Genomic DNA, 9111 nt, shown 5'->3' on the forward strand with positions numbered 1-9111 from the left:
AATTCACAGTCTTTTGGACTGTGGGAGGAAACCGGAGCACCCGGAGGAAACCCAAGCAGACACGGGGAGAATGTGCAAACTCCACACAGTCAGTCGCCTGAGGCGGGAAATGAACCCGGGTCTCTGGCACTGTGAGGCAGCAGTGCTAACCACTGTGCCACCGTGCCGCCCACTGTGCCACCGTGCCGCCCACTTGGCGAGAGAGAGAGAGGGGGCGAGAGAGAGAGATAGAGAGAGAGAGAGAGGGGGCGAGAGAGAGGGCGAGAGAAGGGGAGAGAGGGGGGCGAGAGAGAGAGAGGGGGGGCGAGTGAGAGAGAGAGGGGGCGAGAGAGAGAGAGATAGAGGGGGCGAGAGAGAGAGGGGGGCGACAGAGGGCGAGTGAAAGAGAGAGAGAGGGAAAGGGCGAGGGAGGGCGAGAGAGAGAGAGAGAGGGGGCGAAGGGGGGGCGAGAGAGAGAGAGAGGGGGCGAGAGAGAGAGAGAGAGGGGGCGAGAGAGAGAAAGGCAGCGAGAGAGAGGAGAGAGTGAGAGAAAAAGAGGGAGAGAGAGAGGGCGAGAGAGAGAGAGGGCAAGAGAGAGAGAGGGCGAGAGAGAGAGAGGGGGGCGAGAGAGAGAGAGAGAGAGAGGGTGCGAGAGAGAGGGAGGGGGTGAGAAAGAGAGAGGGGGCGAGAGAGAGAGAGGGGGGGAAAGAGAGAGATCGAGAGGGGGCGAGAGAGAGAGAGGGGGTGCGAGAGAAAGAGAGGGGGCGAGAGTTAGAGAGAAGGGGCGAGAGAGAGAGAGAGAGAGAGAGAGAGGGCGAGAGAGAGAGGGTGATAGAGAGAAAGAGAGGGCGAGAGAGAGATGGGGCGAGAGAGAGAAAGGGGCGAGAGAGAGAAAGGGGGCGAGAGAGCGGTAGAGAGGACGAGAGAGAGAAAGAGAGAGAGAGAGAGAGGGGGCGAGAGAGAGAGTGGGCGAGAGAGAGAGAGAGAGAGAGAGAGGGGGCAAGTGGGAGAGAGAGCGAGGGGGGCGAGAGAGAGAGAGGGGGCGAGAGAGAGGGGGGGCGAGAGCGAGAGGGGGCGAGAGACAGAGAGAGGGGGGGCGAGTGGGAGAGGGGGCGAGAGAGAGAGAGAGGGGGGGGGGCGAGAGAGAGTGAGGGGGGAGAGAGAGAGAGAGGGCGAGAAAGAGTGAGAGGCGGCGAGAGAGAGAGAGCGAGAGAGAGAGAGAGAGGGGGGGCGAGAGAGAGTGAGGGGGGAGAGAGAGACAGGGGGCGAGAGAGAGTGAGAGCCGGCGAGAGAGAGAGAGGCGGAGAGAGAGAGAGCGAGAGAGAGGGGGGCGAGAGAGAGAGAGAGGGGGGGCGAGAGAGAGAGGGAAAGAGAGAGAGAGAGGGGTGTGAGTGAGAGAGACAGGGCGAGAGAGAGAGAGAGGGTGAGAGACAGAGAGAGAGAGAGATGGGGCGAGAGAGAGAGAGAGGGGGCGAGAGAGAGAGCGGGGGCGAGAGAGAGAGAGGGGGCGAGAGAGAGAGAGAAGGGGCGAGAGAGAGAGCGAGAGAGAGAGAGAGAGAGGGGGGGGCAAGAGAGAGAGAGCGAGAGGGGGCGAGAGAGAGAGAGAGAGGGCCGAGAGAGAGAGGGAGAGAGAGGGCGAGAGGGAGAGCGAGAGAGCGAGGGGGGCGAGAGAGAGAGAGGGTGCGAGGTTGGGTGAGAGAGAGAGAGAGGGGGGTGAGAGAAAGAGAGAGAGTGGGTGAAAGAGAGAGAGGGGGCGAGAGAGAGAGATGGGGCGATAGAGATAACGAGAGAGAGAGAGAGATGGGGCGAGAGGGAGAGAGCGAGAGGGGGCGAGATAGAGAGAGAGTGAGGGGGCGAGAGAGAGAGAGAGCGAGAGAGAGAGAGAGCGCGTGAAGAGAGAGAGAGCGAGAGAGAGAGAGAGCGCGTGAAAGAGAGAGTGCGAGAGAGATAGAGAGAGGGGGCGAGAGAGAGAGAGAGAGGGGGGCGTAGAGAGAGGGTGAGAGAGAGGGGGGGCGAGAGAGAGAGTGCGAGAGAGAGAGAGAGAGACAGAGGCGCCAGTGAGAGAGCGGGCGAGAGAGAGATAGCGAGAGGGGGCGAGAGAGAGAGGGGGCGAGAGAGAGAGAGTGGGGGCGAGAGAGGGAGTGAGAGAGAGAGCGAGAGAGAGAGAGAGGGGGCGACAGAAAGAGAGGGGGAGAGAGAGAGAGCGGGCGAGAGAGAGAGAGAGGGGGCGACAGAAAGAGAGGGGGAGAGAGAGAGAGCGGGCGAGAGAGAGAGAGCGAGAGAGAGAGGGCGAGAGAGAGAGTGTGAGTGAGAGAGAGATGGGCGGGACAGAGAGAGGGGGCGAGAAAGAGAGAGGGGGCGAGAGAGGGGGGGAGAGAGAGAGGGAGTGGGTGAGAGGGGGGTGAGAGAGAGAGAGTGGGGTGTGGGAGAGAGAGGGAGTGGGGTGGGACAGAGAGAGGGAGAGGCAAGAGAGAGAGAAGGAGGGGGTGAGAGAGAGGGAGGAGGTGAGAGAGAGGGGAATTGGGCGAAAGAGAGAGGGACGGGGCAACAGATAGAGAGGGAGCATGCCTAAGAGAGGAAGGGGGTGAGAGAGAGAGAGGGAGGGGGAGACAGAGAGGGAGAAAGGGCCGAGAGATAGAGAGAGAGAGAGAGAGAGAGAGAAAGGGTCGAAAGAGGGCCGAGAGAGAGCTGAGAGACGGCCAAAAGAGGGCCGAGAGAGGGCCGAGAGAGGGAGGGGAGAGGTGAGAGAGAGGAGGAGGGAGAGGGCTGAGGAAGAGAAGGAGGGAGGGGCTGAGAGAGAGAGAGAGACGTAAAAAGAGAGAGGGCGAGAGAGGCGAGAGAGAGAGAGAGGGTGAGAGAGAGAGAGAGAGCGCGAAAGAGAGAGGGGGTGAAAGATAGAGAAGGAGGGGGTGAGAGAGAAAGAGGGAGGGCGTCAAGAGAGAGAGAGGGGGCGAGAGAGAGGGAGGCGGTGAGAGTAGGGGTGAGAGAGAGAGAGAGGGGGGTGTGGGAAAGAGAGAGAGTGGGGCGGGAGAGAGAGAGGGAGAGTCAAGAGAGAGAAAAGGAGGGGGCGAGAGGGGGAGGGGGTGATCGAGAGAGAGGGGTGAGAGAGAGGGAAATGGGGCAAGAGAGAGAGGGAGGGGGCAAGAGATAGAGAGGGAGGGGGAGACAGAGAGGGAGAGAGGGCCGAGAGAGAGAGAGAGAGAGGGGGCCGAAAGAGGGCCGAGAGAGGGCTGAGAGAGGGCTGAGAGAGGGCCGAGAGAGGGGTGGAGGGAGGGGGCTGAGAGAGAGAAGAAGGGAGGGGGCTGAGAGAAAGAGAGAGAGAGAGAGGGCGAGAGAGAGAGAGAGAGAGCGAGGGCGAGAGAGAGAGAGAGGGCGAGAGAGAGAGAGAGGGTGAGAGAGAGAGAGGGGGAGGGCGAGAGAGAGAGGAGAGGGGGCGAGAGAGGGCGAGAGCGAGCGAGAGAGGGGGCGAGAGAGAGAGAGAGAGAGCAAGAGAGAGAGGGCGAGAGAGAGAGAGAGGGCAAGAGAGAGAGGGGGCGAGAGAGAGAGAGAGAGAGGGCAAGAGAGAGAGAGAGGGCGAGGGAAAGTGAGAGAGAGAGAAAGAGAGAGAATGAAAGAGAGAGAGAGAGGGGAAAAGAGTGACAGAGAGAGAGAGAGAGAGGGGGGGCGCGCGAGAGAAGGAGGGGGCGAGAGAGGACGAGAGAATGGGCGAGAGAGAGAGAGAGAGGGGGCGAGAGAGAGAGAGAGAGTGGGGGCGAGAGAGGATGAGAGGGGAGAGAGAGGGCGAGAGAGGGGGCGAGAGAGAGAGAGAGGGCAACAGAGAGAGAGAGGGGGCGAGAGAGAGAGAAAGAGAGAGAGAGGGGGGCGAGAGAGAGGGCGAGAGAGGGGGTGAGAGAGGGGGCGAGAGAGAGAGAGAGAAGGGGCGAGGGGGGCCGAGTGAGAGAGAGAGACGGGGCGAGAGAGGGCGAGAGAGAGAGAGAGAGGGAGCGAGAGAGGTCGAGAGAGGCAGAGAGGGGGCGAGAGAGGGCGAGAGAGAGGGCGAGAGAGAGAGAGAGAGACTTGGCGAGAGAGAGAGAGGGGGCGAGAGAGAGAGATAGAGAGAGAGAGAAAGGGGTGAGAGAGAGAGGGTGCGAGAGAGGGCGAGAGAGAGAGAGAGTGGGCGAGAGAGAGAGGGGGCGACAGAGGGCGAGTGAAAGAGAGAGAGAGAGAGAAAGGGCGAGGGAGGGCGAGAGAGAGAGAGAGGGGGGCGAGAGGGGGAGGCGAGAGAGATAGAGGGCGAGAGAGATAGAGGGCGAGAGAGAGAGAAGGGGCGAGAGAGGGGGGGCGAGAGAGATAGAGAGATGGTGCGAGGGAGAGAGGGGGTGAGACAGAGAGAGAGGGCGAGAGAGAGGGAGGGGCGAGAGAGAGAGGGTGAGAGAGAGAGAGGGGGCGAGAGAGAGAGAGAGAGAGAGCGCGAGAGAGAGAGGGGGCGAGAGAGTGAGTAGGCGAGAGAGAGAGAGAGAGGGGGCGAGAGAGAGCGATCGAGAGGGGGCGAGAGAGAGAGGGGGTGCGAGAGAAAGCGAGGGGGTGAGAGAGAGAGAGGGGCGAGAGAGAGAGAGTGAGAGAGAGAGAGGGCGAGAGAGAAAGAGAGTGAGCGAGAGAGAGATGGGGCGAGAGAGAGAGAGGGGACGAGAGAGAGAGGGCGATAGACAGAGAGAAAGAGAGGGCGAGAGAGAAAGGGGGCGAGAGAGCGGTAGAGGGGACGAGAGAGAGAAAGAGAGAGAGAGAGAGGGGGCGAGAGAGAGAGTGGGCGAGAGAGAGAGAGGGGCGAGAGCGAGAGGGGGAGAGAGACAGAGGGGGGGCAAGTGGGAGAGGGGGTGAGAGAGAGAGAGAGGGGCGAGTGAGAGAGAGAGGCGGCGAGTGAGAGAGAGAGGCGGCGAGAGAGAGAGAGCGAGAGAAAGAGAGAGCGAGAGAGGGGGGTCGAGAGAGAGAGAGAGGGGCGAGAGCGAGAGAGAGAGGGGGCGAGAGCGAGAGGGGGCGAGAGACAGAGAGAGAGAGACGGGGGGGCGAGACAGAGAGGGGGCGAGAGAGAAAGAGGGGGCGAGAGAGAGAGAGGGGCGAGAGAGAGAGAGGTGGCGAGAGAGAGAGAGGGGCGAGAGAGAGAGAGCGAGAGAGAGACAGAGAGAGACGGGGCGTGAGAGAGAGAGAGTGGGCGAGTGAGAGAGAGAGGCGGCGAGAGAGAGAGAGAGGGGCGAGAGAGAGAGAGGGGGCGAGAGAGAGAGAGAAAGAGAGAGAGGGGGGTGAGAGAGAGAGAGAGGCGGCGAGAGAGAGGGGGGGCGAGAGAGAGAGCGAGAGAGAGAGAGAGAGAGAGAGAGAGACGGGGCGAGAGAGAGAGAGGGGGCGAGTGAGAGAGAGAGGTGGCGAGAGAGAGAGAGGGGCGAGAGAGAGAGAGGGGGGCGAGAGAGAAAGAGAGAGAGAGGGGTGAGAGAAAGAGAGAGCGAGAGGGCGAGAGAGAGAGAGGGTGAGAGAGAGAGAGAGGGCGAGAGAGAGAGAGGGAGAGAGAGGGTGAGAGAGAGAGAGAGGGTGAGAGACAGAGAGAGAGAGAGATGGGGCGAGAGAGAGTGAGGGGGGGCTAGAGCGAGAGGGGGCGAGAGACAGAGGGGGGGCAAGTGGGAGAGGGGGTGAGAGAGAGAGAGAGGCGGCGAGTGAGAGAGAGAGGCGGCAAGTGAGAGAGAGGCGGCGAGAGAGAGAGCGAGAGAGGAGAGAGAGAGTGGGGGCGAGAGAGGATGAGAGGGGAGAGAGAGGGCGAGAGAGGGGCGAGAGAGAGAGAGAGGGCAACAGAGAGAGAGAGGGGGCGAGAGAGAGAGAAAGAGAGAGAGAGGGGGGCGAGAGAGAGGGCGAGAGAGGGGGTGAGAGAGGGGGCGAGAGAGAGAGAGAGAAGGGGCGAGGGGGGCCGAGTGAGAGAGAGAGACGGGGCGAGAGAGGGCGAGAGAGAGAGAGAGAGGGAGCGAGAGAGGTCGAGAGAGGCAGAGAGGGGGCGAGAGAGGGCGAGAGAGAGGGCGAGAGAGAGAGAGAGAGAGACTTGGCGAGAGAGAGAGAGGGGCGAGAGAGAGAGATAGAGAGAGAGAGAAAGGGGTGAGAGAGAGAGGGTGCGAGAGAGGGCGAGAGAGAGAGAGAGTGGGCGAGAGAGAGAGGGGGCGACAGAGGGCGAGTGAAAGAGAGAGACAGAGAGAAAGGGCGAGGGAGGGCGAGAGAGAGAGAGAGGGGGGCGAGAGGGGGAGGCGAGAGAGATAGAGGGCGAGAGAGATAGAGGGCGAGAGAGAGAGAAGGGGCGAGAGAGGGGGGGGCGAGAGAGATAGAGAGACGGTGCGAGGGAGAGAGGGGGTGAGACAGAGAGAGAGGGCGAGAGAGAGGGAGGGGCGAGAGAGAGAGAGGGGTGAGAGAGAGAGAGGGGGCGAGAGAGAGAGAGAGAGAGAGCGCGAGAGAGAGAGGGGGCGAGAGAGTGAGTAGGCGAGAGAGAGAGAGAGAGGGGCGAGAGAGAGCGATCGAGAGGGGGCGAGAGAGAGAGGGGGTGCGAGAGAAAGCGAGGGGGTGAGAGAGAGAGAGGGGCGAGAGAGAGAGAGTGAGAGAGAGAGAGGGCGAGAGAGAAAGAGAGTGAGCGAGAGAGAGATGGGCGAGAGAGAGAGAGGGGACGAGAGAGAGAGGGCGATAGACAGAGAGAAAGAGAGGCGAGAGAGAAAGGGGGCGAGAGAGCGGTAGAGGGGACGAGAGAGAGAAAGAGAGAGAGAGAGAGGGGGCGAGAGAGAGAGTGGGCGAGAGAGAGAGAGGGGGCGAGAGCGAGAGGGGGAGAGAGACAGAGGGGGGGCCAAGTGGGAGAGGGGGTGAGAGAGAGAGAGAGGGGCGAGTGAGAGAGAGAGGCGGCGAGTGAGAGAGAGAGCGGCGAGAGAGAGAGAGCGAGAGAAAGAGAGAGCGAGAGAGGGGGGTCGAGAGAGAGAGAGAGAGAGGGGCGAGAGCGAGAGAGAGAGGGGGCGAGAGCGAGAGGGGGCGAGAGACAGAGAGAGAGAGACGGGGGGGGCGAGACAGAGAGGGGGCGAGAGAGAAAGAGGGGGCGAGAGAGAGAGAGGGGCGAGAGAGAGAGAGGTGGCGAGAGAGAGAGAGGGGCGAGAGAGAGAGAGCGAGAGAGAGACAGAGAGAGACGGGGCGTGAGAGAGAGAGAGTGGGCGAGTGAGAGAGAGAGGCGGCGAGAGAGAGAGAGAGGGGCGAGAGAGAGAGAGGGGGCGAGAGAGAGAGAGAAAGAGAGAGAGGGGGGTGAGAGAGAGAGAGAGGCGGCGAGAGAGAGGGGGGGCGAGAGAGAGAGCGAGAGAGAGAGAGAGAGAGAGAGAGAGACGGGGCGAGAGAGAGAGAGGGGGCGAGTGAGAGAGAGAGGTGGCGAGAGAGAGAGAGGGGCGAGAGAGAGAGAGGGGGGCGAGAGAGAAAGAGAGAGAGAGGGGTGAGAGAAAGAGAGAGAGAGAGGGTGAGAGAGAGAGAGAGGGCGAGAGAGAGAGAGGGAGAGAGAGGGTGAGAGAGAGAGAGAGGGTGAGAGACAGAGAGAGAGAGAGATGGGGCGAGAGAGAGTGAGGGGGGGCTAGAGCGAGAGGGGGCGAGAGACAGAGGGGGGGCAAGTGGGAGAGGGGGTGAGAGAGAGAGAGAGGCGGCGAGTGAGAGAGAGAGGCGGCAAGTGAGAGAGAGGCGGCGAGAGAGAGAGCGAGAGAGAGAGAGAGCGAGAGAGGGGGGTCAAGAGAGAGAGAGAGAGAGGGGGGCGAGAGCGAGAGGGGGCGAGAGACAGAGAGAGAGAGACGGGGGGGCGAGACAGAGAGGGGGCGAGAGAGAGAGAGGGGGCGAGAGAGAGAGAGGGGGCGAGAGAGAGAGAGAGAGGTGGCGAGAGACAGAGAGAGGGGCGAGAGAGAGAGCAAGAGAGAGACAGAGAGAGACGGGGCATGAGAGAGAGAGAGAGTGGGCGAGTGAGAGAGAGAGGCGGCGAGAGAGAGAGAGGGGCGAGAGAGAGAGAGAGAGAGAGAGGTGGCAAGAGAGGGGGGGGGAGAGAGAGAGCGAGAGAGAGAGAGAGAGAGACGGGGCGAGAGAGAGAGAGGGGGCGAGTGAGAGAGATAGGTGGCGAGAGAGAGGGAGGGGCGAGAGAGAGAGGGGGAGCGAGAGAGAGCAGAAAGAGAGAGAGAGGGGTGAGAGAAAGAGAGAGCGAGAGGGCGAGAGAGAGAGAGGGTGAGAGAGAGAGAGGGCGAGAGAGAGAGAGAGGGTGAGAGAGAGTGAGAGGGGGAGAGATAGAGGGGTTGAGAGATAGAGAGAGAGAAGGATGGAGGGGGCTGAGAGAGAGAAGGAGGGAGGGGTCTGACAGACAGAGAGAGAGAGAGAGAGTGGGCGAGAGATGGCGAAGAGAGAGAGGGAGAGAGAGAGAGGGGTGAGAGAGAGAGAGAGGGGGAGAGAGAGAGAGAGAGAGGGAGAGGGGCGAGAGAGAGAGAGGGTGCGAGAGAGAGGGAGGGATGAGAGAGGTGGTGAGAGAGAGAGAGAGGGGGGTGTGGGAGAGAGAGAGAGTGGGGCGGGAGAGAGAGAGGGTGATGCAAGAGAGGGAGGAGGGGGGCGAGAGGGGTGAGGGGGTGAGAGAGAGAAGGTGGGGGCGAGAGAGAGAGCAAGAGAGTGAGGGGTGAGAGAGAGGGAGGGGTGGAGAGAGGGGGATGGGGCGAGGAGAGAGGGAGGGGGCAAGAGATAGAGAGGGAGGGGGAGAGAGAGAGGGAGAGAGGGCCGAGAGACAGGGAGAGGGGCCGAAAGAGGGCCGAGAGAGGTCCTGACAGAGGGCCGAGAGAGGGAGGGGAGAACAGAGGGCCTGAAACAGAGGGCGAGAAACAGAGGGGCTGAATCAGAGGGGCTAAATCAGAGTGGCTGAATCAGACGGGCGGAAACACAGGGGCTGAATCAGATGGGCTGAAACAGAGGGCGAGAAACAGAGGGGCTGAAACAGAGGCGAGAAACAGAGGGGCTGAAACAGAGGGCTGAAGCAGAGGGCTGAACAGAGGGGCTGAATCAGAGGTGCTGATTCAGATTGGCTGAAACAGAGGGGCTGAATGAAACAGAGGGCGAGAAACAGAGGGGCAGAAACAGAGGGCG

Source organism: Chiloscyllium punctatum, chromosome 47, assembly GCF_047496795.1.
Source record: "Chiloscyllium punctatum isolate Juve2018m chromosome 47, sChiPun1.3, whole genome shotgun sequence".
In the NCBI taxonomy this organism is placed as follows: domain Eukaryota; kingdom Metazoa; phylum Chordata; class Chondrichthyes; order Orectolobiformes; family Hemiscylliidae; genus Chiloscyllium; species Chiloscyllium punctatum.